At 33.8% G+C, this 24,915-nt stretch overlaps 20 non-coding genes across 20 annotated transcripts; all 20 read right to left on the bottom strand.

Moving 5' to 3' along the window:
* Window positions 1-39: 39 nt before the first annotated feature.
* Trnak-cuu (transfer RNA lysine (anticodon CUU)) lies at window positions 40-112 on the bottom strand. Its single transcript has one exon. It is a non-coding gene; the product is annotated as a tRNA-Lys (tRNA).
* Window positions 113-1,684: 1,572 nt separating this feature from the next.
* Trnak-cuu (transfer RNA lysine (anticodon CUU)) lies at window positions 1,685-1,757 on the bottom strand. Its single transcript has one exon. It is a non-coding gene; the product is annotated as a tRNA-Lys (tRNA).
* Window positions 1,758-2,679: 922 nt separating this feature from the next.
* On the bottom strand, window positions 2,680-2,752 carry Trnan-auu (transfer RNA asparagine (anticodon AUU)). The gene has a single exon. It is a non-coding gene; the product is annotated as a tRNA-Asn (tRNA).
* Window positions 2,753-3,014: 262 nt separating this feature from the next.
* Window positions 3,015-3,087, bottom strand: Trnak-cuu (transfer RNA lysine (anticodon CUU)). The gene has a single exon. It is a non-coding gene; the product is annotated as a tRNA-Lys (tRNA).
* Window positions 3,088-4,647: 1,560 nt separating this feature from the next.
* Trnak-cuu (transfer RNA lysine (anticodon CUU)) lies at window positions 4,648-4,720 on the bottom strand. Its single transcript has one exon. It is a non-coding gene; the product is annotated as a tRNA-Lys (tRNA).
* Window positions 4,721-5,876: 1,156 nt separating this feature from the next.
* Window positions 5,877-5,949, bottom strand: Trnak-cuu (transfer RNA lysine (anticodon CUU)). The gene has a single exon. It is a non-coding gene; the product is annotated as a tRNA-Lys (tRNA).
* A 925-nt stretch (window positions 5,950-6,874) lies between these two features.
* Trnak-cuu (transfer RNA lysine (anticodon CUU)) lies at window positions 6,875-6,947 on the bottom strand. Its single transcript has one exon. It is a non-coding gene; the product is annotated as a tRNA-Lys (tRNA).
* A 254-nt stretch (window positions 6,948-7,201) lies between these two features.
* Window positions 7,202-7,274, bottom strand: Trnak-cuu (transfer RNA lysine (anticodon CUU)). The gene has a single exon. It is a non-coding gene; the product is annotated as a tRNA-Lys (tRNA).
* Window positions 7,275-10,843: 3,569 nt separating this feature from the next.
* Trnak-cuu (transfer RNA lysine (anticodon CUU)) lies at window positions 10,844-10,916 on the bottom strand. Its single transcript has one exon. It is a non-coding gene; the product is annotated as a tRNA-Lys (tRNA).
* A 921-nt stretch (window positions 10,917-11,837) lies between these two features.
* On the bottom strand, window positions 11,838-11,910 carry Trnak-cuu (transfer RNA lysine (anticodon CUU)). Its single transcript has one exon. It is a non-coding gene; the product is annotated as a tRNA-Lys (tRNA).
* Window positions 11,911-12,507: 597 nt separating this feature from the next.
* Window positions 12,508-12,580, bottom strand: Trnak-cuu (transfer RNA lysine (anticodon CUU)). Its single transcript has one exon. It is a non-coding gene; the product is annotated as a tRNA-Lys (tRNA).
* A 593-nt stretch (window positions 12,581-13,173) lies between these two features.
* On the bottom strand, window positions 13,174-13,246 carry Trnak-cuu (transfer RNA lysine (anticodon CUU)). The gene has a single exon. It is a non-coding gene; the product is annotated as a tRNA-Lys (tRNA).
* Window positions 13,247-18,005: 4,759 nt separating this feature from the next.
* On the bottom strand, window positions 18,006-18,078 carry Trnak-cuu (transfer RNA lysine (anticodon CUU)). The gene has a single exon. It is a non-coding gene; the product is annotated as a tRNA-Lys (tRNA).
* Window positions 18,079-18,675: 597 nt separating this feature from the next.
* On the bottom strand, window positions 18,676-18,748 carry Trnak-cuu (transfer RNA lysine (anticodon CUU)). The gene has a single exon. It is a non-coding gene; the product is annotated as a tRNA-Lys (tRNA).
* A 926-nt stretch (window positions 18,749-19,674) lies between these two features.
* On the bottom strand, window positions 19,675-19,747 carry Trnak-cuu (transfer RNA lysine (anticodon CUU)). Its single transcript has one exon. It is a non-coding gene; the product is annotated as a tRNA-Lys (tRNA).
* A 252-nt stretch (window positions 19,748-19,999) lies between these two features.
* Trnak-cuu (transfer RNA lysine (anticodon CUU)) lies at window positions 20,000-20,072 on the bottom strand. Its single transcript has one exon. It is a non-coding gene; the product is annotated as a tRNA-Lys (tRNA).
* Window positions 20,073-21,327: 1,255 nt separating this feature from the next.
* Window positions 21,328-21,400, bottom strand: Trnak-cuu (transfer RNA lysine (anticodon CUU)). The gene has a single exon. It is a non-coding gene; the product is annotated as a tRNA-Lys (tRNA).
* Window positions 21,401-21,997: 597 nt separating this feature from the next.
* On the bottom strand, window positions 21,998-22,070 carry Trnak-cuu (transfer RNA lysine (anticodon CUU)). The gene has a single exon. It is a non-coding gene; the product is annotated as a tRNA-Lys (tRNA).
* Window positions 22,071-22,663: 593 nt separating this feature from the next.
* Window positions 22,664-22,736, bottom strand: Trnak-cuu (transfer RNA lysine (anticodon CUU)). The gene has a single exon. It is a non-coding gene; the product is annotated as a tRNA-Lys (tRNA).
* Window positions 22,737-22,988: 252 nt separating this feature from the next.
* Trnak-cuu (transfer RNA lysine (anticodon CUU)) lies at window positions 22,989-23,061 on the bottom strand. Its single transcript has one exon. It is a non-coding gene; the product is annotated as a tRNA-Lys (tRNA).
* Window positions 23,062-24,915: the final 1,854 nt, after the last annotated feature.

A 24,915-nucleotide genomic window follows, 5' to 3' on the forward strand; every position in this document is an offset into this window, starting at 1 on the left:
GTTCAACAACATTTTTGAATAGTTTCGAGAAAAACCCAACGCCCAACGTGGGGCTTTAACCCACGACCGTTGGATTAAGAGTCCAACGCTCTACCGACTGAGCTAGCCGGGCGCTACAGTCTATACAAGTCGTAAGTAACCGTCATACATTTAAAAGTATTGAACAATTATATTGCAGAATCTTCTTCTAAAGAAAATTATTAAAACATTTTCAACATGTTGAAACATAAATTTACCTTTACTTATACGATTTATTAATTTTAAAATTCAATTCAGCTTTTATTTGAAATACATATTGATATTCATGTGAATCATCTATTGCTGTCATGTTCAAAAACAATTTTAAATAATGTGGGGAAAAAAGATCGCCCAACGCGGGCTCGAACCCACGACCGTTGGAATAAGAGTCCAACGCTCTACCGACTGAGCTAGCCGGGTGCTACTGTCTATAAAAGACATAAGGAACACTCATACTTTTAAGACTCTTTAACAATTATATTGAAGAATCTTTTAAATTAAATTACAAAAATAAAATTTAACGTGTCAAAACATAAATTACCCTTTACCTATTGGATTTTTAATTTCAAAGTTCTATTCAACTTTTAGTAGAAATACATATTTATATTCATGTGAGTCATCCATTGTTGTCATGTTCATTGTTCAACAACAATTTTGAATAGTTTGGAGAAAACTCAACGCCCAACGTGGGGCTCGAACCCACGACAGTTGGATTAAGAGTCCAACGCTCTACCGACTGAGCTAGCCGGGGGTTAGATCTATAAAGGACATAAGTAAAGGTCACATTTTTAAAAATATTGAACAATTATTTTGACGAATCTTCTTCTAAAGAAAATTATTAAAACAAATTCAACATGTTAAAACATAATTTAACCTTCACCTATAGGATTTATTAATTTTAAAATTCAATTCAGCTTTTATTTGAAATACATATTGATATTCATGTGAATCATCTATTGCTGTCATGTTCAACAACAATTTTAAATAACGTGGGGAAAAACACAACGCCCAACGTGGGGCTCGAACCCACGACCGTTGTATTAAGAGTCCAATGCTCTATCGACTGAGCTAGCCGGGCGCTACAGTCTATACAAGTCGTAAGTAACGGTCATACTTTTAAAAGTATTGAACATTATATTGAAGAACCTTCTTCTAAGGAAAATTATTAAAACAAATTCAACATGTTGAAACATAAATTTACCTTTACTTATAGGATTTATTAATTTTTAAATAATAATCAAATTTTATTTGAGATACATATTGATCTTCATTTGAGTAATCCATTGCTGTCATGTTCATTGTTCAACAACAATTTTGAATAATTTGGAGAAAAACACAACGCCCAATGTGGGGCTCGAACCCACGACCGTTGGATTAAGAATGCAACGCTTTACCGACTGAGCTAGCCTGGCGCTACAGTCTATACAATCGTAAGTAACGGTCATACTTTCAAAAGTATTGAACAATTATATTGCAGAATCTTCTTCTAAAGAAAATAATTAAAACAAATTCAACATGTTGAAATATAAAATTACCTTTAACTATAGGATTTATTAATTTTAAAATTCAATTCAGCTTTTATTTGAAATACATATTGATATTCATGTGAATAATCTATTGCTGTCATGTTCAACAACAATTTTAAATAACGTGGGGAAAAACAAAACGCCCAACGTGGGGCTCGAACCCACGACAGTTGGATTAAGAGTCCAACGCTCTACCGACTGAGCTAGCCGGGCGCTCGGTCTAAAAAGGACATAAGTAACGGTCATACTTTTAAAACTATTGAACAATTATATTGATGAAACTTCTTCTAAAGAAAATTATTAAAATAAATTCAACATGTCAAAACATAATTTAACCTTTGCCTATTGGATTTATTAATTTAAAGTTGTAGTCAAATTTTATTTGAAATACATATTAATATTCATGTGAGTCAAACATTGCTGTCATGTTCATTGTTCAACAACATTTTTGAATAGTTTCGACAAAAACCCAACGCTCAACGTGGGGCTCGAACCCATGACCGTTGGATTAAGAGTCCAACGCTCTACCGACTGAGCTAGCCGTGCGCTACGGTCTACAAAAGACATAAGGAACGGTCATACTTTTAAGACTCTTCAACAATTATATTGAAGAATCTTCTAAGGAAAATTATAAAAACAAATTCAACAGTTTGAAACATAAATTTACCTTTACTTATAGGATTTATTAATTTTAAAATTCAATTCAGCTTTTATTTGAAATACATATTGACATTCATGTGAATCATCCTTGCTGTCATGTTCATTGTTCAACAACAATTTTGGAAAATTTGGAGAAAAACAAAACGCCGAACGTGGGGCTCGAACCCACGACAGTTGGATTAAGAGTCCAACGCTCTACCGAATGAGCTAGCCGGGCGCTTCTGTTTATAAAAGACATAAGGAACCGTCATACTTTTAAGACTCTTTAACAATTATATGGAAGAATCTTTTAAATAAAATTATAAAAATAAAATTCAACATGTCAAAACATAAATTAAACTTTACATATTGGATTTTTAATTTCAAAGTTCTATTCAACTTTTGTTTGAAATACATATTTATATTCATGTGAGTCATCCTTGCTGTCATGTTCATTGTTCAACAACAATTTTGAATAGTTTGGAGAAAAACACAACGCCCAACGTGGGGCTCGAACCCACGACCGTTGGATTAATAGTGCAACGCTCTACCGACTGAGCTAGCCTGGCGCTACAGTCTGTACAAGTCGTAAGTAACGGTCATACTTTTAAAAGTATTGAACAACTATATTGCAGAATCTTCTTCTAAAGAAAATAATTAAAACAAATTCAACATGTTGAAATATAAAATTACCTTTAACTATAGGATTTATTAATTTTAAAATTCAATTCAGCTTTTATTTGAAATACATATTAATATTCATGTGAGTCAAACATTGCTGTCATGTTCATTGTTCAACAACATTTTTGAATAGTTTCGAGAAAAACACAACGCCCAACGTGGGGCTCGAACCCACGACCGTTGGATTAAGAGTCCAACGCTCTACCGACTGAGCTAGCCGGGCTCTACGGTCTACAAAAGACATAAGGAACGGTCATACTTTTAAGACTCTTCAACAATTATATTGAAGAATCTTCTAAGGAAAATTATAAAAACAAATTCAACAGTTTGAAACATAAATTTACCTTTACTTATAGGATTTATTAATTTTAAAATTCCTTTCAGCTTTTATTTGAAATACATATTGACATTCATGTGAATCATCTATTGCTGTCATGTTCAAAAACAATTTTGAATAATGTGGGGAAAAACAGATCGCCCAACGTGGGGCTCGAACCAACGACCGGTGGAATAAGAGTCCAACGCTCTACCGACTGAGCTAGCCGGGCGCTAGATCTATAAAGGACATAAGTAACGGTCATACTTTTAAAAATATTGAGCTATTATATTGACGAATCTTCTTCTAAAGAAAATTATTAAAATAAATTCAACATGTCAAAACATAATTTAACCTTTACCTATAGGATTTATTAATTTTAAAATTCAATTCAGCTTTTATTTGAAATACATATTGATATTCATGTGAATCATCTATTGCTGTCATGTTCAACAACAATTTTAAATAACGTGGCGAAAAAAACAACGCCCAACGTGGGGCTCGAACACACGACCGTTGGAATAAGAGTCCAACGCTCTACCGACTGAGCTAGCCGGGCGCTAGATCTATAAAGGACATAAGTAACGGTCATACTTTTAAAAATATTGAACAATTATATTGCAGAATCTTCTTCTAAAGAAAATAATTAAAACAAATTCAACATGTCAAAACATAATTTAACCTTTACCTATAGGATTTATTAATTTTAAAATTCAATTCAGCTTTTATTTGAAATACATATTGATATTCATGTGAATCATCTATTGCTGTCATGTTCAACAACAATTTTAAATAACGTGGTGAAAAACACAACGCCCAAGGTGGGGCTCGAACCCACGACCGTTGGATTAAGAGTCCAACGCTCTATCGACTGAGCTAGCCGGGCGCTACAGTCTATACAAGTCGTAAGTAACGGTCATACTTTTAAAAGTATTGAACATTATATTGAAGAACCTTCTTCTAAGGAAAATTATTAAAACAAATTCAACATGTTGAAACATAAATTTACCTTTAACTATAGGATTTATTAATTTTAAAATTCAATTCAGCTTTTATTTGAAATACATATTGATATTCATGTGAATAATCTATTGCTGTCATGTTCAACAACAATTTTAAATAACGTGGCGAAAAAAACAACGCCCAACGTGGGGCTCGAACACACGACCGTTGGAATAAGAGTCCAACGCTCTACCGACTGAGCTAGCCGGGCGCTAGATCTATAAAGGACATAAGTAACGGTCATACTTTTAAAAATATTGAACAATTATATTGCAGAATCTTCTTCTAAAGAAAATAATTAAAACAAATTCAACATGTTGAAATATAAAATTACCTTTAACTATAGGATTTATTAATTTTAAAATTCAATTCAGCTTTTATTTGAAATACATATTGATATTCATGTGAATAATCTATTGCTGTCATGTTCAACAACAATTTTAAATAACGTGGGGAAAAACCCAACGCCCAACGTGGGGTTCGAACCCACGACCGTTGGATTAAGAGTCCAACGCTCTACCGACTGAGCTAGCCGGGCGCTACGGTCTACAAAAGACATAAGGAACGGTCATACTTTTAAGACTCTTCAACAATTATATTGAAGAATCTTCTAAGGAAAATTATAAAAACAATTTCAACAGTTTGAAACATAAATTTACCTTTACTTATAGGATTTATTAATTTTAAAATTCAATTCAGGTTTTATTTGAAATACATATTGACATTCATGTGAATCATCCTTGCTGTCATATTCATTGTTCAACAACAATTTTGAATAGTTTGGAGAAAAACACAACGCCCCAAGTGGTGCTCGAACCCACGACCGTTGGATTAAGAGTCCAACGCTCTACCGACTGAGCTAGCCGGGCGCTAAAAAGACATAAGGAACGGTCATACTTTTAAGACTATTTAACAATTATTTTGAAGAATCTTTTAAATAAAATTATAAAAATAAAATTCAACATGTCAAAACATAAATTAACCTTTACAAATTGGATTTTTAATTTCAAAGTTCTATTCAACTTTTGTTTGAAATACATATTTATATTCATGTGAGTCATCCATTGTTGTCATGTTCATTGTTCAACAACAATTTTGAATAGTTTCGAGAAAAACACAACGCCCAACGTGGGGCTCGAACCCACGACCGTTGGATTAAGAGTCCAACGCTCTACCGACTGAGCTAGCCGGTCATACTTTTAAAATTATTGAACAATTATATTGCAGAATCTTCTTCTAAAGAAAATAATTAAAACAAATTCAACATGTTGAAATATAAAATTACCTTTAACTATAGGATTTATTAATTTTAAAATTCAATTCAGCTTTTATTTGAAATACATATTAATATTCATGTGAGTCAAACCCAACGCCCAACGTGGGGCTCGAACCCACGACCGATGGATTAAGAGTCCAACGCTCTACCGACTGAGCTAGCCGGGCTCTACGGTCTACAAAAGACATAAGGAACGGTCATACTTTTAAGACTCTTCAACAATTATATTGAAGAATCTTCTAAGGAAAATTATAAAAACAAATTCAACAGTTTGAAACATAAATTTACCTTTACTTATAGGATTTATTAATTTTAAAATTCAATTCAGCTTTTATTTGAAATACATATTGACATTCATGTGAGTCATCCTTGCTGTCATGTTCAACAACAATTTTAAATAACGTGGTGAAAAACACAACGCCCAACGTGGGCCTCGAACCCACGACCGTTGGATTAAGAGTCCAACGCTCTACCGACTGAGCTAGCCGGGCGCTACAGTCTATACAAGTCGTAAGTAACGGTCATACTTTTAAAAGTATTGAACATTATATTGAAGAACCTTCTTCTAAGGAAAATTATTAGAACAAATTCAACATGTTGAAACATAAATTTACGTTTACTTATAGGATTTATTAATTTTTAAATAATAATCAAATTTTATTTGAGATACATATTGATATTCATTTGAGTAATCCATTGCTGTCATGTTCATTGTTCAACAACAATTTTGAATAATTTGGAGAAAAACACAACGCCCAACGTGGGGTTCGAACCCACGACCGTTGGATTAAAAGTGCAACGCTCTACCGCCTGAGCTAGCCTGGCGCTACAGTCTATACAAGTCGTAAGTAACGGTCATACTTTTAAAAGTATTGAACAGTTATATAGCAGAATCTTCTTCTAAAGAAAATAATTAAAACAAATTCAACATGTTCAACCATAAAATTACCTTTAACTATAGGATTTATTAATTTTAAAATTCAATTCAGCTTTTATTTGAAATACATATTGATATTCATGTCAATCATCTATTGCTGTCATGTTCAACAACTATTTTAAATAACGTTTGGGAAAAACACAACGCCCAACGTGCGGCTCGAACCCACGACCGTTGGATTAAGAGTCCTACGCTCTACCGACTGTGCTAGCCGGGCGCTACAGTCTATACAAGTCGTAAGTAAGGGTCATACTATTAAAAGTATTGAACAATTATATTGCAGAATCTTCTTCTTAAGAAAATTATAAAAACAAATTCAACATGTTGAAACATAAATTTACCTTTACTTATAGGATTTTTTAATTTTAAAATAATAATCAAATATTATTTGAGATTCATATTGATATTCATTTGATTCATCCATTGCTGTCATGTTCATTGTTCAACAACAATTTTGAATAATTTGGAGAAAAACACAACGCCCAACGTGGGGCTCGAACCCACGACAGTTGGATTAAGAGTCCAACGCTCTACCGACTGAGCTAGCCGGGCGCTAGGTCTAAAATGGACATAAGTAACGGTCATACTTTTAAAACTATTGAACACTTATATTGACGAACCTTCTTCTAAAGAAAATTATTAAAACAAATTCAACAGTTTGAAACATAAATTTACCTTTACTTATAGGATTTATTAATTTTAAAATTCAATTCAGATTTTATTTGAAATACATATTGACATTCATGTGAATCATCTATTGCTGTCATGTTCAAAAACAATTTTAAATAATGTGGGGAAAAACGGAACGCCCAACGTGGGGCTCGAACCCACGACCGTTGGAATAAGAGTCCAACGCTCTACCGACTGAGCTAGCCGGGCGCTACTGTCTATAAAAGACATAAGGATCGCTCATACTTTTAAGACTCTTTAACAATTATATTGAAGAATCTTTTAAATAAAATGATAAAAATAAAATTCAACATGTCAAAATATAAATTAACCTTTACCTATTGGATTTTTAATTTCAAAGTTGTATTCAACTTTTATTTGAAATACATATTTATATTCATGTGAGTCATCCATTGCTGACATGTTCATTGTTCAACAACAATTTTGAATAGTTTGGAGAAAAAACAAAACGGCCAACGTGGGGCTCGAACCCACGACCGTTGGATTAAGAGTCCAACGCTCTATCGACTGAGCTAGCCGGGCGGTACAGTCTACACAAGTCGTAAGTAACGGTCATAATTTTAAAAGTATTGAACATTATATTGAAGAAACTTCTTCTAAGGAAAATTATTAAAACAAATTCAACATGTTGAAACATAAATTTACCTTTACTTATAGGATTTATTAATTTTTAAATAATAATCAAATTTTATTTGAGATACATATTGATATTCATTTGAGTAATCCATTGCTGTCATGTTCATTGTTCAACAACAATTTTGAATAATTTGGAGAAAAACACAACGCCCAACGCTGGGCTCGAACCCACGACCGTTGGATTAAGAGTCCGACGCTCTACCGACTGAGCTAGCCTGGCGCTACAGTCTATACAAGTCGTAAGTAACGGTCATACTTTTAAAAGTATTGAACAATTATATTGCAGAATCTTCTTCTAAAGAAAATAATTAAAACAAATTCAACATGTTGAAATATAAAATTACCTTTAACTATAGGATTTATTAATTTTAAAATTCAATTCAGCTTTTATTTGAAATACATATTTATATTCATGTGAATTATCCAATGCTGTCATGTTCAACAACAATTTTAAATAACGTGGGGAAAAGCACAACGCCCAACGTGCGGCTCGAACCCACGACGGTTGGATTAAGAGTCCAACGCTCTACCGACTGAGCTAGCCGGGCGCTACAGTCCATACAAGTCGTAAGTAACGGTCATACTTTTAAAAGTATTGAACAATTATATTGCAGAATCTTCATTTAAAGAAAATTATAAAAACAAATTCAACATGTTGAAACATAAATTTACCTTTACTTATTGGATTTATTAATTTTAAAATAATAATCAAATATTATTTGAAATACATATTGATATTCATTTGGGTCATCCATTGCTGTCATGTTCATTGTTCAACAACAATTTTGAATAATTTGGAGAAAAAAACAACGCCCAACGTGGGGCTCGAACCCACGACCGTTGGATTAAGAGTCTAACGCTCTACCGACTGAGCTAGCCGGGCGCTAGGTCTAAAAACGACATAAGTAACGGTCATAGTTTTAAAACTATTGAACAATTATATTGACGAACCTTCTTCTAAAGAAAATTATTAAAATAAATTCAACATGTCAAAACATAATTTAACCTTTACCTATTGGATTTATTAATTTAAAGTTGTAGTCAAGTTTTATTTGAAATACATATTAATATTCATGTGAGTCATACATTGCTGTCATATTCATTGTTCAACAACATTTTTGAATAGTTTCGAGAAAAACCCAACGCCCAACGTGGGGCTCGAACCCACGACCGTTGGAAAAAGTGTCCAACGCTCTACCGACTGAGCTAGCCGGGCGCTACTGTCTATAAAAGACATGAGGAACGCTCATACTTTTAAGACTCTTTTACAATTATATTGAAGAAGCTTTTAAATAAAATGATAAAAACAAATTCAACAGTTTGAAACATAAATTTACCTTTACTTATAGGATTTATTAATTTTAAAATTCAATTCAGCTTTTATTTGAAATACATATTGACATTCATGTGAATCATCTATTGCTGTCATGTTCAACAACAATTTTGAATAGTTTGGAGAAAAACACAACGCCCAACGTGGGGCTCGAACCCACGACCGTTGGATTAAGAGTCCAAGGCTCTATCGACTGAGCTAACCGGGCGCTACAGTCTATACAAGTCGTAAGTAAACGTAATACATTCAAAAGTATTGAACAATTATATTGCAGAATCTTCTTCTAAAGAAAATAATTAAAACAAATTCAACATGTTGAAACATAATTTAACCTTTACCTATTGGATTTATTAATTTAAAGTTGTAGTCAAGTTTTATTTGAAATACCTATTAATATTCATGTGAGTCATACATTGCTGTCATGTTCATTGTTCAACAACATTTTTGAATAGTTTCGAGAAAAACCCAACACCCAACGTGGGGCTCGAACCCACGACCGTTGGATTAAGAGTCCAACGCTCTACCGACTGAACTAGCCGGGCGCTAGATCTAAAAAGGACATAAGTAACGGTCATTCTTTTAAAACTATTGAACAATTATATTCACGAACCTTCTTCTAAAGAAAATAATTAAAACAAATTCAAAATGTTGAAATATAAAATTACCTTTAACTATAGGATTTATTAATTTTAAAATTCAATTCAGCTTTTATTTGAAATACATATTGATATTCATGTGAATAATCTATTGCTGTCATGTTCAACAACAATTTTAAATAACGTGGGGAAAAACACAACGCCCAACGTGCGGCTCGAACCCACGACCGTTGGATTAAGAGTCAAACGCTCTACCGACTGAGCTAGCCGGGCGATACAGTCTATACAAGTCGTAAATAAACGTAATACATTCAAAAGTATTGAACAATTATATTGCAGAATCTTCTTCTAAAGAAAATAATTAAAACAAATTCAACATGTTGAAACATAATTTAACCTTTACCTATTGGATTTATTAATTTAAAGTTGTAGTCAAGTTTTATTTGAAATACATATTAATATTCATGTGAGTCATACATTGCTGTCATATTCATTGTTCAACAACATTTTTGAATAGTTTCGAGAAAAACCCAACGCCCAACGTGGGGCTCGAACCCACGACCGTTGGAAAAAGTGTCCAACGCTCTACCGACTGAGCTAGCCGGGCGCTACTGTCTATAAAAGACATGAGGAACGCTCATACTTTTAAGACTCTTTTACAATTATATTGAAGAAGCTTTTAAATAAAATGATAAAAACAAATTCAACAGTTTGAAACATAAATTTACCTTTACTTATAGGATTTATTAATTTTAAAATTCAATTCAGCTTTTATTTGAAATACATATTGACATTCATGTGAATCATCTATTGCTGTCATGTTCAACAACAATTTTGAATAGTTTGGAGAAAAACACAACGCCCAACGTGGGGCTCGAACCCACGACCGTTGGATTAAGAGTCCAAGGCTCTATCGACTGAGCTAACCGGGCGCTACAGTCTATACAAGTCGTAAGTAAACGTAATACATTCAAAAGTATTGAACAATTATATTGCAGAATCTTCTTCTAAAGAAAATAATTAAAACAAATTCAACATGTTGAAACATAATTTAACCTTTACCTATTGGATTTATTAATTTAAAGTTGTAGTCAAGTTTTATTTGAAATACCTATTAATATTCATGTGAGTCATACATTGCTGTCATGTTCATTGTTCAACAACATTTTTGAATAGTTTCGAGAAAAACCCAACACCCAACGTGGGGCTCGAACCCACGACCGTTGGATTAAGAGTCCAAAGCTCTACCGACTGAGCTAGCCGGGCGCTAGATCTAAAAAGGACATAAGTAACGGTCATTCTTTTAAAACTATTGAACAATTATATTGACGAACCTTCTTCTAAAGAAAATAATTAAAACAAATTCAAAATGTTGAAATATAAAATTACCTTTAACTATAGGATTTATTAATTTTAAAATTCAATTCAGCTTTTATTTGAAATACATATTGATATTCATGTGAATAATCTATTGCTGTCATGTTCAACAACAATTTTAAATAACGTGGGGAAAAACACAACGCCCAACGTGCGGCTCGAACCCACGACCGTTGGATTAAGAGTCCAACGCTCTACCGACTGAGCTAGCCGGGCGATACAGTCTATACAAGTCGTAAATAAACGTAATACATTCAAAAGTATTGAACAATTATATTGCAGAATCTTCTTCTAAAGAAAATAATTAAAACAAATTCAACATGTTGAAACATAATTTAACCTTTACCTATTGGATTTATTAATTTAAAGTTGTAGTCAAGTTTTATTTGAAATACATATTAATATTCATGTGAGTCATACATTGCTGTCATGTTCATTGTTCAACAACATTTTTGAATAGTTTCGAGAAAAACCCAACACCCAACGTGGGGCTCGAACCCACGACCGTTGGATTAAGAGTCCAACGCTCTACCGACTGAACTAGCCGGGCGCTAGATCTAAAAAGGACATAAGTGACGGTCATACTTTTAAAACTATTGAACAATTATATTCACGAATCTTCTTCTAAAGAAAATTATTAAAATAAATTCAACATGTCAAAACATAATTTAACCTTTACCTATTGGATTTATTAATTTAAAGCTGTAGTCAAGTTTTATTTGAAATACATATTAATATTCATGTGTGTCATACATTGCTGTCATGTTCATTGTTCAACAACATTTTTGAATAGTTTCGAGAAAAACCCAACGCCCAACGTGGGGCTCGAACCCACGACCGTTGGATTAAGAGTCCAACGCTCTACCGACTGAGCTAGCCGGGCGCTACGGTCTACAAAAGACATAAGGAACGGTCATACTTTTAAGACTCTTCAACAATTATATTGACAAATCTTCACCTAAAGAAAATTATTAAAACGAATTCAACATGTCAAAACATAATTTAACCTTTACCTATTGGATTTATTAATTTTTAGTTGTATTCAACTTTTATTTGAAATACATATTAATATTCATGTGAGTTATCCATTGCTGTCATGTTCATTGTTCAACAACATTTTTGCATTGTTTGTAGAATAACACAACGCCCAACCTGGGGGCTCGAACCCACGACCATTGGATTAAGAGTGCAACGCTCTACAGACTGACCTAGCAGGGCGCTGAAGTCTATACAAGTCGTAAGTAAGGGTCATACTTTTAAAAGTATTGAACAATTATATTGCAGAATCTTCTTCTAAAGAAAATTATAAAAACAAATTCAACATGTTGAAACATAAATTTACCTTTACTTATAGGATTTATTAATTTTAAAATAATAATCAAATATTATTTGAGATTCATATTGATATTCATTTGAGTCATCCATTGCTGTCATGTTCATTGTTCAACAACAATTTTGAATAATTTGGAGAAAAACACAACGCCCAACGTGGGGCTCGAACCCACGACAGTTGGATTAAGAGTCCAAAGCTCTACCGACTGAGCTAGCCGGGCGCTAGGTCTAAAAAGGACATAAGTAACGGTCATACTTTTAAAACTATTGAACAATTATATTGACGAACCTTCTTCTAAAGAAAATTATTAAAATAAATTCAACATGTCAAAATATAATTTAACCTTTACCTATTGGATTTATTAATTTAAAGTTGTAGTCAAGTTTTATTTGAAATACATATTAATATTCATGTGAGTAATCCATTGCTGTCATGTTCATTGTTCAACAACAATTTTGAATAATTTGGAGAAAAACACAACGCCCAACGTGGGGCTCGAACCCACGACCGTTGTATTAAGAGTCCAACGCTCTACCGACTGAGCTAGCCGGGCGCTAGGTCTAAAAAGGACATAAGTAACGGTCATACTTTTAAAACTATTGAACAATTATATTGACGAATCTTCTTCTAAAGAAAATTATTAAAATAAATTCAACATGTCAAAACATAATTTAACCTTTACCTATTGGATTTATTAATTTAAAGCTGTAGTCAAGTTTTATTTGAAATACATATTAATATTCATGTGAGTCATACATTGCTGTCATGTTCATTGTTCAACAACATTTTCGAATAGTTTCGAGAAAAACCCAACGCCCAACGTGGGGCTCGAACCCACGACCGTTGGATTAAGAGTCCAACGCTCTACCGACTGAGCTAGCCGGGCGCTACGGTCTACAAAAGACATAAGGAACGGTCATACTTTTAAGACTCTTCAACAATTATATTGAATAATCTTCTAAGGAAAATTATAAAAACAAATTCAACAGTTTGAAACATAAATTTACCTTTACTTATAGGATTTATTAATTTTAAAATTCAATTCAGCTTTTATTTGAAATACATATTGACATTCATGTGAATCATCTATTGCTGTCATGTTCAAAAACAATTTTAAATAATGTGGGGAATAACACAACGCCCAACGTGGGGCTCGAACCCACGACCGTTGGAATAAGAGTCCAACGCTCTACCGACTAAGCTCATCATCATTCCGTGCCATGCCTGAACCAGGCTTCGGCTGCCATGAAACACTGTTTTCTCCATATGTTACTATTTCTTGCTAATTCAAAAATATTTTCTGCTTTGATGTTCAAAAAGTCCCTCAGTTGATTTATAAGCATTTTTCTTTGTCGTCCAGGTGCACGATTTCCACATATTTTGCCACACGAAATTATGAATTCTTGTTTTTGGTGTCTGGTTATATGGCCGAAAAACTTGAGTTGTCTAAGTTTTATAGTGCTTAACAGTGATCTCTGTTGATTGGTCTGAATCAGTACCTCTTGATTGGTTTTATGGGACGTAAAAGATATACGCTGCATTTTCCTCAGGAACCACATCTCAGCGGCACTCAGGTTGTCAATCAGTTCCTTTGTGAAAGTCCAACTTTCACACCCGTAGAGAAGAACAGGCCACACATAACTTTTAAGAACTCTCACACGGGTATTTACATTTAATTTTTTGTTTGTCAAAATTGACTTGAGATTTATAAAGCAATTTTTTGCCTGTGCAATTCTGGCTTTAATTTCAGATTTGGACCGACCATCATCTGTAAGTATACAACCAAGGTATCTAAATCTTCGGGTTTGTTTAATTGGTTTATCTGAAACTAGTATATTACATTTGTTCACACCTGCTACTTTGGCAATTACCATACATTCTGTTTTATCTTCATTTAAAGCCATTCCCATTTTCACACTTTCTTCTTCCACTGTTGTTACCATATTTTGAAGCTTCTTCTCGGATGTTGCAATAAGTACCGTATCATCAGCGTACCGAATATTGTTGATGTTTACACCACCAACTTTGATCCCTTCTAAGTCAGCTATGCTTCTTAAGATGATTTCGCTATATAAATTGAAAAGGTCTGGAGATAACACACATCCCTGTCGGACACCCTTTTCTATGGTAATAACTTCGGTTTCGGAGTCTCCCACGCGCACCACTGCATGTTGGTTGTAGTAAAGGTTTTGAATGATTCTTAGATCCTTGTCATCAATGTTGATGTTTTTTAGCATCTGTAGCATCTGCGCATGATTGACCCGATCAAAAGCTTTCCTGTAGTCAAGAAAGCAAACATAAAGTTTTTGTTGCATTTCGATTGCTCTTTCGCTGAGTATTCTCATCACGTATATCGCATTTCGTGTCCCTTTGTCAGTCATAAACCCATATTGTTCTTCTGCAATTTCTGCATTAATTTTGTTTTTCATTCGATTCATACATATTCTTAGCAGTAATTTAACAATATGGCTCATAAGGCTTATTGTCCTATAATCTTTGCACTCAATTGCTCCTGCTTTTTTTGGCAGTGCGACAAAAATCGACTTCCGCATGTCTTGAGGAATTTGACCAGTGTTGTAAATGCTATTTATAAGAAGTAGAAGTAAATTGATTCCAATGTCATCCAAAGCCTTCAACACTTCTATTGGAATTTCATCAGGACCAACCGCCTTTCCATTTTTCATGCTAGCCAGGGCTTTCTCAACCTCACATTTCATTACTTCTGGCCCAGTTAGTGGTTCTTTAAACATAATTGGTGGGGCGTTTCTTGTTGGATCACTGTACAGTTCCTGGGTGTATTCTCGCCAACGATTTTTAATTTCCTCTTTTTGAAACAAGATCTTTCCGGTTTTACTCTTCACGCAGCCCGATTTTATCCAGTTTTCCTTCTTTCCATTGAGCTGATTAATTTTTTGGTGAGCTTCTTTCGCGCTGATATTAAAAAGCTTATCTACCTCTTGACATTTTTGATTTAGAAATTCTTCATAAGCAGAGTTGCACTTTAATTTAATACACCTATCTAATTCCTTGTACTTCTTAAGATTTCTTTTGGTTCTGCGCCTTTTTTCCAGTAAACCTCTTATTTCATCTGTCATCCAGCTTTGCAAGTTCTCTCTCTGGACTTTCGGAAGGTTGTTTTCCATTAATATTCTCAGTGACGTTTTGATTTCCTGGAATATGTCTTCTGGCCAACTCTGTTTTTTGTCATGCAGGTTTTTCAGTGCATTACCCATTTCATGTTTCAGTACTTCCTGTATTTTTGCATTTTGACAGGCGGCAACATTGTATTGCAGTTTTCTTACCGGTTTTCGACAAATCTTTAGTTTGGTATAGATATTTGCGACAACAGGTACATGGTCGCTCGAGCAGTCAGCACTTGGATAAGTCTTTGCATTTAAAACACTATTCCTGAAGCGCCTTGAAATTGTGATGTAATCTATTTGATTTCTGGTCTGGTCTCCTGGTGATTTCCATGTCCAGATGCGGCGTGGATGATTCTGAAACCATGTGTTGCTTATAGTGAGATCGTTGATACGACACCAATCCACGAACAAATCTCCACGATCATTGCGATCGCCAAGTCCATGACCCCCAACAATGTCTCCGTCTCTTCCTCTTCCCACCTTTGCATTGAAATCTCCCATCACAATTATAATTTCACCGTGTTTGCATTTCTTTTTAACTAAATTCAGTTGTGTGTAGAACGTTCTAATCTCATCGTCAGGGGCTTTTTCAGTAGGAGCATAAACCTGTATAATGTTGAGATTAGTCCTCTGACCTTTCAGTTTAAGAAGAATGATTCTATCGGATACAGCCAAGCATCCCATAAAACTTTCAGCAGTTTTATTTCCGAGTATGAAACCAACGCCACGCTCATGCTTGCTTCCTCCAGACCATATGATTTTAAATCCTTGTTTAGTAATTTCGCCTTGGTCTGTCCATCTCATTTCAGATATGCCAAGAATATCAATTTTTAACCTCTTCATCTCCAAAATCACATTTTCCACTTTTCCTTTCTGATGCATGGTTCGTACATTCCATGTTGCAATCCTTTTTAACTTTGATTGGTTTCGACGAGTAGCTGAATGACGATCGGGTATGACCTGACGAACATCATGATCCCTACCGAGCGAGATAACTGCTCCTGACTGGAGTTGGTTACCGTTAACGCTGTTTTCGTTTAATTTTTTTCTATCAGTGTTCATTCATGTTGACTAGGCAAAGAATTACAAGGATGGTTTGCCATTGCCTTTCCTTGCCGACCCCTGCATTTAGCCAGCCTAACTGTTTCCGTCCGACACCACGAGGAGGTATGCAGTAGGACTTGGGAGTGTTTTCTACGAGAACAAACAACCCCCCATTTTTGACGGACCGACTAAGCTAGCCGGGCGCTACGGTCTGTAAAAGACATAAGGAACGCTCATACTTTTAAGACTCTTTAACAATTATATTGAAAAATCTTCTAAGGAAAATTATAAAAACAAATTCAACATGTCAAAACATAAATTAACCTTTACATATTGGATTTATTAATTTTAAAGTTGTATTCAATTTTTTTTTGAAATACATATTAATATTCATATGAGTCATCCATTGCTGTCATGTTCAACAACAATTTTAAATAATGTGGGGAAAAACAGATAGCACAACGCGGGGCTCGAACCCACGACCGTTGGATTAAGAGTCCAACGCTCTACCGACTGAGCTAACCGGGCGCCACAGTCTGTACAAGTCATAAGTAACGGTGATACTTTTAAAACTATGAAACAATTATATTGAAGAATCTTCTTCTAAGAAAAATTATTAAAACAAATTCAACATGTTGAAACATAAATTTACCTCTACTTATAGGATTTATTCATTTTAATATAACAATCAACTTTTATTTGAAATACCTATTGGTATTCATGTGAGTCATCCATTGCTGTCATGTTCATTGTTCAACAACATTTTTGAATAGTTTGGAGAATAACAGAACGCCCAAGGTGGGGGCTCGAAACCACGACCGTTGGATTAAGAGTGCAAGGCTCTACAGACTGAGCTAGCCGGGCGATACAGTCTATACAAGTCGTAAATAAACGTAATACATTCAAAAGTATTGAACAATTATATTGCAGAATCTTCTTCTAAAGAAAATAATTAAAACAAATTCAACATGTTGAAACATAATTTAACCTTTACCTATTGGATTTATTAATTTAAAGTTGTAGTCAAGTTTTATTTGAAATACATATTAATATTCATGTGAGTCATACATTGCTGTCATGTTCATTGTTCAACAACATTTTTGAATAGTTTCGAGAAAAACCCAACACCCAACGTGGGGCTCGAACCCACGACCGTTGGATTAAGAGTCCAACGCTCTACCGACTGAACTAGCCGGGCGCTAGATCTAAAAAGGACATAAGTGACGGTCATACTTTTAAAACTATTGAACAATTATATTCACGAATCTTCTTCTAAAGAAAATTATTAAAATAAATTCAACATGTCAAAACATAATTTAACCTTTACCTATTGGATTTATTAATTTAAAGCTGTAGTCAAGTTTTATTTGAAATACATATTAATATTCATGTGTGTCATACATTGCTGTCATGTTCATTGTTCAACAACATTTTTGAATAGTTTCGAGAAAAACCCAACGCCCAACGTGGGGCTCGAACCCACGACCGTTGGATTAAGAGTCCAACGCTCTACCGACTGAGCTAGCCGGGCGCTACGGTCTACAAAAGACATAAGGAACGGTCATACTTTTAAGACTCTTCAACAATTATATTGACAAATCTTCACCTAAAGAAAATTATTAAAACGAATTCAACATGTCAAAACATAATTTAACCTTTACCTATTGGATTTATTAATTTTTAGTTGTATTCAACTTTTATTTGAAATACATATTAATATTCATGTGAGTTATCCATTGCTGTCATGTTCATTGTTCAACAACATTTTTGCATTGTTTGTAGAATAACACAACGCCCAACCTGGGGGCTCGAACCCACGACCATTGGATTAAGAGTGCAACGCTCTACAGACTGACCTAGCAGGGCGCTGAAGTCTATACAAGTCGTAAGTAAGGGTCATACTTTTAAAAGTATTGAACAATTATATTGCAGAATCTTCTTCTAAAGAAAATTATAAAAACAAATTCAACATGTTGAAACATAAATTTACCTTTACTTATAGGATTTATTAATTTTAAAATAATAATCAAATATTATTTGAGATTCATATTGATATTCATTTGAGTCATCCATTGCTGTCATGTTCATTGTTCAACAACAATTTTGAATAATTTGGAGAAAAACACAACGCCCAACGTGGGGCTCGAACCCACGACAGTTGGATTAAGAGTCCAAAGCTCTACCGACTGAGCTAGCCGGGCGCTAGGTCTAAAAAGGACATAAGTAACGGTCATACTTTTAAAACTATTGAACAATTATATTGACGAACCTTCTTCTAAAGAAAATTATTAAAATAAATTCAACATGTCAAAATATAATTTAACCTTTACCTATTGGATTTATTAATTTAAAGTTGTAGTCAAGTTTTATTTGAAATACATATTAATATTCATGTGAGTAATCCATTGCTGTCATGTTCATTGTTCAACAACAATTTTGAATAATTTGGAGAAAAACACAACGCCCAACGTGGGGCTCGAACCCACGACCGTTGTATTAAGAGTCCAACGCTCTACCGACTGAGCTAGCCGGGCGCTAGGTCTAAAAAGGACATAAGTAACGGTCATACTTTTAAAACTATTGAACAATTATATTGACGAATCTTCTTCTAAAGAAAATTATTAAAATAAATTCAACATGTCAAAACATAATTTAACCTTTACCTATTGGATTTATTAATTTTTAGTTGTATTCAACTTTTATTTGAAATACATATTAATATTCATGTGAGTTATCCATTGCTGTCATGTTCATTGTTCAACAACATTTTTGAATAGTTTCGAGAAAAACCCAACACCCAACGTGGGGCTCGAACCCACGACCGTTGGATTAAGAGTCCAACGCTCTACCGACTGAACTAGCCGGGCGCTAGATCTAAAAAGGACATAAGTGACGGTCATACTTTTAAAACTATTGAACAATTATATTGACGAATCTTCTTCTAAAGAAAATTATTAAAATAAATTCAACATGTCAAAACATAATTTAACCTTTACCTATTGGATTTATTAATTTAAAGCTGTAGTCAAGTTTTATTTGAAATACATATTAATATTCATGTGAGTCATACATTGCTGTCATGTTCATTGTTCAACAACATTTTCGAATAGTTTCGAGAAAAACCCAACGCCCAACGTGGGGCTCGAACCCACGACCGTTGGATTAAGAGTCCAACGCTCTACCGACTGAGCTAGCCGGGCGCTACGGTCTACAAAAGACATAAGGAACGGTCATACTTTTAAGACTCTTCAACAATTATATTGAATAATCTTCTAAGGAAAATTATAAAAACAAATTCAACAGTTTGAAACATAAATTTACCTTTACTTATAGGATTTATTAATTTTAAAATTCAATTCAGCTTTTATTTGAAATACATATTGACATTCATGTGAATCATCTATTGCTGTCATGTTCAAAAACAATTTTAAATAATGTGGGGAATAACACAACGCCCAACGTGGGGCTCGAACCCACGACCGTTGGAATAAGAGTCCAACGCTCTACCGACTAAGCTAGCCGGGCGCTACGGTCTGTAAAAGACATAAGGAACGCTCATACTTTTAAGACTCTTTAACAATTATATTGAAAAATCTTCTAAGGAAAATTATAAAAACAAATTCAACATGTCAAAACATAAATTAACCTTTACATATTGGATTTATTAATTTTAAAGTTGTATTCAATTTTTTTTTGAAATACATATTAATATTCATATGAGTCATCCATTGCTGTCATGTTCAACAACAATTTTAAATAATGTGGGGAAAAACAGATAGCACAACGCGGGGCTCGAACCCACGACCGTTGGATTAAGAGTCCAACGCTCTACCGACTGAGCTAACCGGGCGCCACAGTCTGTACAAGTCATAAGTAACGGTGATACTTTTAAAACTATGAAACAATTATATTGAAGAATCTTCTTCTAAGAAAAATTATTAAAACAAATTCAACATGTTGAAACATAAATTTACCTCTACTTATAGGATTTATTCATTTTAATATAACAATCAACTTTTATTTGAAATACCTATTGGTATTCATGTGAGTCATCCATTGCTGTCATGTTCATTGTTCAACAACATTTTTGAATAGTTTGGAGAATAACAGAACGCCCAAGGTGGGGGCTCGAAACCACGACCGTTGGATTAAGAGTGCAAGGCTCTACAGACTGAGCTAGCCGGGCGATACAGTCTATACAAGTCGTAAATAAACGTAATACATTCAAAAGTATTGAACAATTATATTGCAGAATCTTCTTCTAAAGAAAATAATTAAAACAAATTCAACATGTTGAAACATAATTTAACCTTTACCTATTGGATTTATTAATTTAAAGTTGTAGTCAAGTTTTATTTGAAATACATATTAATATTCATGTGAGTCATACATTGCTGTCATGTTCATTGTTCAACAACATTTTTGAATAGTTTCGAGAAAAACCCAACACCCAACGTGGGGCTCGAACCCACGACCGTTGGATTAAGAGTCCAACGCTCTACCGACTGAACTAGCCGGGCGCTAGATCTAAAAAGGACATAAGTGACGGTCATACTTTTAAAACTATTGAACAATTATATTCACGAATCTTCTTCTAAAGAAAATTATTAAAATAAATTCAACATGTCAAAACATAATTTAACCTTTACCTATTGGATTTATTAATTTAAAGCTGTAGTCAAGTTTTATTTGAAATACATATTAATATTCATGTGTGTCATACATTGCTGTCATGTTCATTGTTCAACAACATTTTTGAATAGTTTCGAGAAAAACCCAACGCCCAACGTGGGGCTCGAACCCACGACCGTTGGATTAAGAGTCCAACGCTCTACCGACTGAGCTAGCCGGGCGCTACGGTCTACAAAAGACATAAGGAACGGTCATACTTTTAAGACTCTTCAACAATTATATTGACAAATCTTCACCTAAAGAAAATTATTAAAACGAATTCAACATGTCAAAACATAATTTAACCTTTACCTATTGGATTTATTAATTTTTAGTTGTATTCAACTTTTATTTGAAATACATATTAATATTCATGTGAGTTATCCATTGCTGTCATGTTCATTGTTCAACAACATTTTTGCATTGTTTGTAGAATAACACAACGCCCAACCTGGGGGCTCGAACCCACGACCATTGGATTAAGAGTGCAACGCTCTACAGACTGACCTAGCAGGGCGCTGAAGTCTATACAAGTCGTAAGTAAGGGTCATACTTTTAAAAGTATTGAACAATTATATTGCAGAATCTTCTTCTAAAGAAAATTATAAAAACAAATTCAACATGTTGAAACATAAATTTACCTTTACTTATAGGATTTATTAATTTTAAAATAATAATCAAATATTATTTGAGATTCATATTGATATTCATTTGAGTCATCCATTGCTGTCATGTTCATTGTTCAACAACAATTTTGAATAATTTGGAGAAAAACACAACGCCCAACGTGGGGCTCGAACCCACGACAGTTGGATTAAGAGTCCAAAGCTCTACCGACTGAGCTAGCCGGGCGCTAGGTCTAAAAAGGACATAAGTAACGGTCATACTTTTAAAACTATTGAACAATTATATTGACGAACCTTCTTCTAAAGAAAATTATTAAAATAAATTCAACATGTCAAAATATAATTTAACCTTTACCTATTGGATTTATTAATTTAAAGTTGTAGTCAAGTTTTATTTGAAATACATATTAATATTCATGTGAGTAATCCATTGCTGTCATGTTCATTGTTCAACAACAATTTTGAATAATTTGGAGAAAAACACAACGCCCAACGTGGGGCTCGAACCCACGACCGTTGTATTAAGAGTCCAACGCTCTACCGACTGAGCTAGCCGGGCGCTAGGTCTAAAAAGGACATAAGTAACGGTCATACTTTTAAAACTATTGAACAATTATATTGACGAATCTTCTTCTAAAGAAAATTATTAAAATAAATTCAACATGTCAAAACATAATTTAACCTTTACCTATTGGATTTATTAATTTAAAGCTGTAGTCAAGTTTTATTTGAAATACATATTAATATTCATGTGAGTCATACATTGCTGTCATGTTCATTGTTCAACAACATTTTCGAATAGTTTCGAGAAAAACCCAACGCCCAACGTGGGGCTCGAACCCACGACCGTTGGATTAAGAGTCCAACGCTCTACCGACTGAGCTAGCCGGGCGCTACGGTCTACAAAAGACATAAGGAACGGTCATACTTTTAAGACTCTTCAACAATTATATTGAATAATCTTCTAAGGAAAATTATAAAAACAAATTCAACAGTTTGAAACATAAATTTACCTTTACTTATAGGATTTATTAATTTTAAAATTCAATTCAGCTTTTATTTGAAATACATATTGACATTCATGTGAATCATCTATTGCTGTCATGTTCAAAAACAATTTTAAATAATGTGGGGAATAACACAACGCCCAACGTGGGGCTCGAACCCACGACCGTTGGAATAAGAGTCCAACGCTCTACCGACTAAGCTAGCCGGGCGCTACGGTCTGTAAAAGACATAAGGAACGCTCATACTTTTAAGACTCTTTAACAATTATATTGAAAAATCTTCTAAGGAAAATTATAAAAACAAATTCAACATGTCAAAACATAAATTAACCTTTACATATTGGATTTATTAATTTTAAAGTTGTATTCAATTTTTTTTTGAAATACATATTAATATTCATATGAGTCATCCATTGCTGTCATGTTCAACAACAATTTTAAATAATGTGGGGAAAAACAGATAGCACAACGCGGGGCTCGAACCCACGACCGTTGGATTAAGAGTCCAACGCTCTACCGACTGAGCTAACCGGGCGCCACAGTCTGTACAAGTCATAAGTAACGGTGATACTTTTAAAACTATGAAACAATTATATTGAAGAATCTTCTTCTAAGAAAAATTATTAAAACAAATTCAACATGTTGAAACATAAATTTACCTCTACTTATAGGATTTATTCATTTTAATATAACAATCAACTTTTATTTGAAATACCTATTGGTATTCATGTGAGTCATCCATTGCTGTCATGTTCATTGTTCAACAACATTTTTGAATAGTTTGGAGAATAACAGAACGCCCAAGGTGGGGGCTCGAAACCACGACCGTTGGATTAAGAGTGCAAGGCTCTACAGACCGAGCTAGCCGGGGGCTGCGTTCTATCAAAGTCATAAGTAACGGTCATACTTTTAAAAGTATTGAACAATTATATTGACAAATCTTCACCTAAAGAAAATTATTAAAACGAATTCAACATGTCAAAACATAATTTAACCTTTACCTATTGGATTTATTAATTTATAGTTGTATTCAACTTTTATTTGAAATACATATTAATATTCATGTGAGTCATCCATTGCTGTCATGTTCATTGTTCAACAACATTTTTGCATTGTTTGTAGAAAAACACAACGCCCAACCTGGGGGCTCGAACCCACGACCATTGGATTAAGAGTGCAACGCTTTACAGACTGACCTAGCAGGGCGCTGCAGTCTATCAAAGTCATAAGTAACGGTTATATTTTTAAAACTATTGAACATTATATTGAAGAATCTTCTTCTAAGGAAAATAATTAAAACAAATTCAACATGTTGAAACATAAATTACATTTACATATAGGATTTATAAATTTTTAAATTCAATTCTTTTATTTGAAATAAATATTGATATTCGTGAGAATCGTCTTTCGCTGTAATGTTCAACAACAATTTTGAATAGTATGGAGAAAAAAACATCGCCCAAAGTGAGGCTCGAATCCACGACCGTTGGATTAAGAGTCCAACTCACTACCGACTGAGCTAGCCGGGCGCTACAGTCTATACAAGGCGTAAGAAACGGTGATACTTTTAAAAGTATTGAACAATTATATTGAAGAATCTTCTATGGAAAATTAAAAAAACAAATTCAACATGTCAAAAAATAAGTTTACCTTGACCTATTGGATTTATTAATTTTAAATTTCCATTCAGCTTTTATTTTTGATATTCATTGATATTCATGTGAATCATCTATTGCTGTCATGTTCAACAACAATTTTAAATAATGTGGGGAAAAACAGATCGCCCAAGGTGGGGCTCGAAGTCCAACTCACTACCGACTGAGCTAGCCGGGCGCTACAGTCTATACAAGGCGTAAGTAACGGTGATACTTTTAAAAGTATTGAACAATTTTATTGCAGAATCTTCTTCTAAAGAAAATAATTAAAACAAATTCAACATGTTGAAATATAAAATTACATTTACCTATATGATTTATCAATTTTAAAATTCAATTCAGCTTTTATTTGATTTACATATTGATATTCGTTAGAATCATCTATTGCTGTCATGTTGGGCTGTTGTAG

The sequence above is a fragment of the Ascidiella aspersa genome, chromosome 6, assembly GCF_963924565.1.
Source record: "Ascidiella aspersa chromosome 6, kaAscAspe10.2, whole genome shotgun sequence".
NCBI lineage: Eukaryota > Metazoa > Chordata > Ascidiacea > Phlebobranchia > Ascidiidae > Ascidiella > Ascidiella aspersa.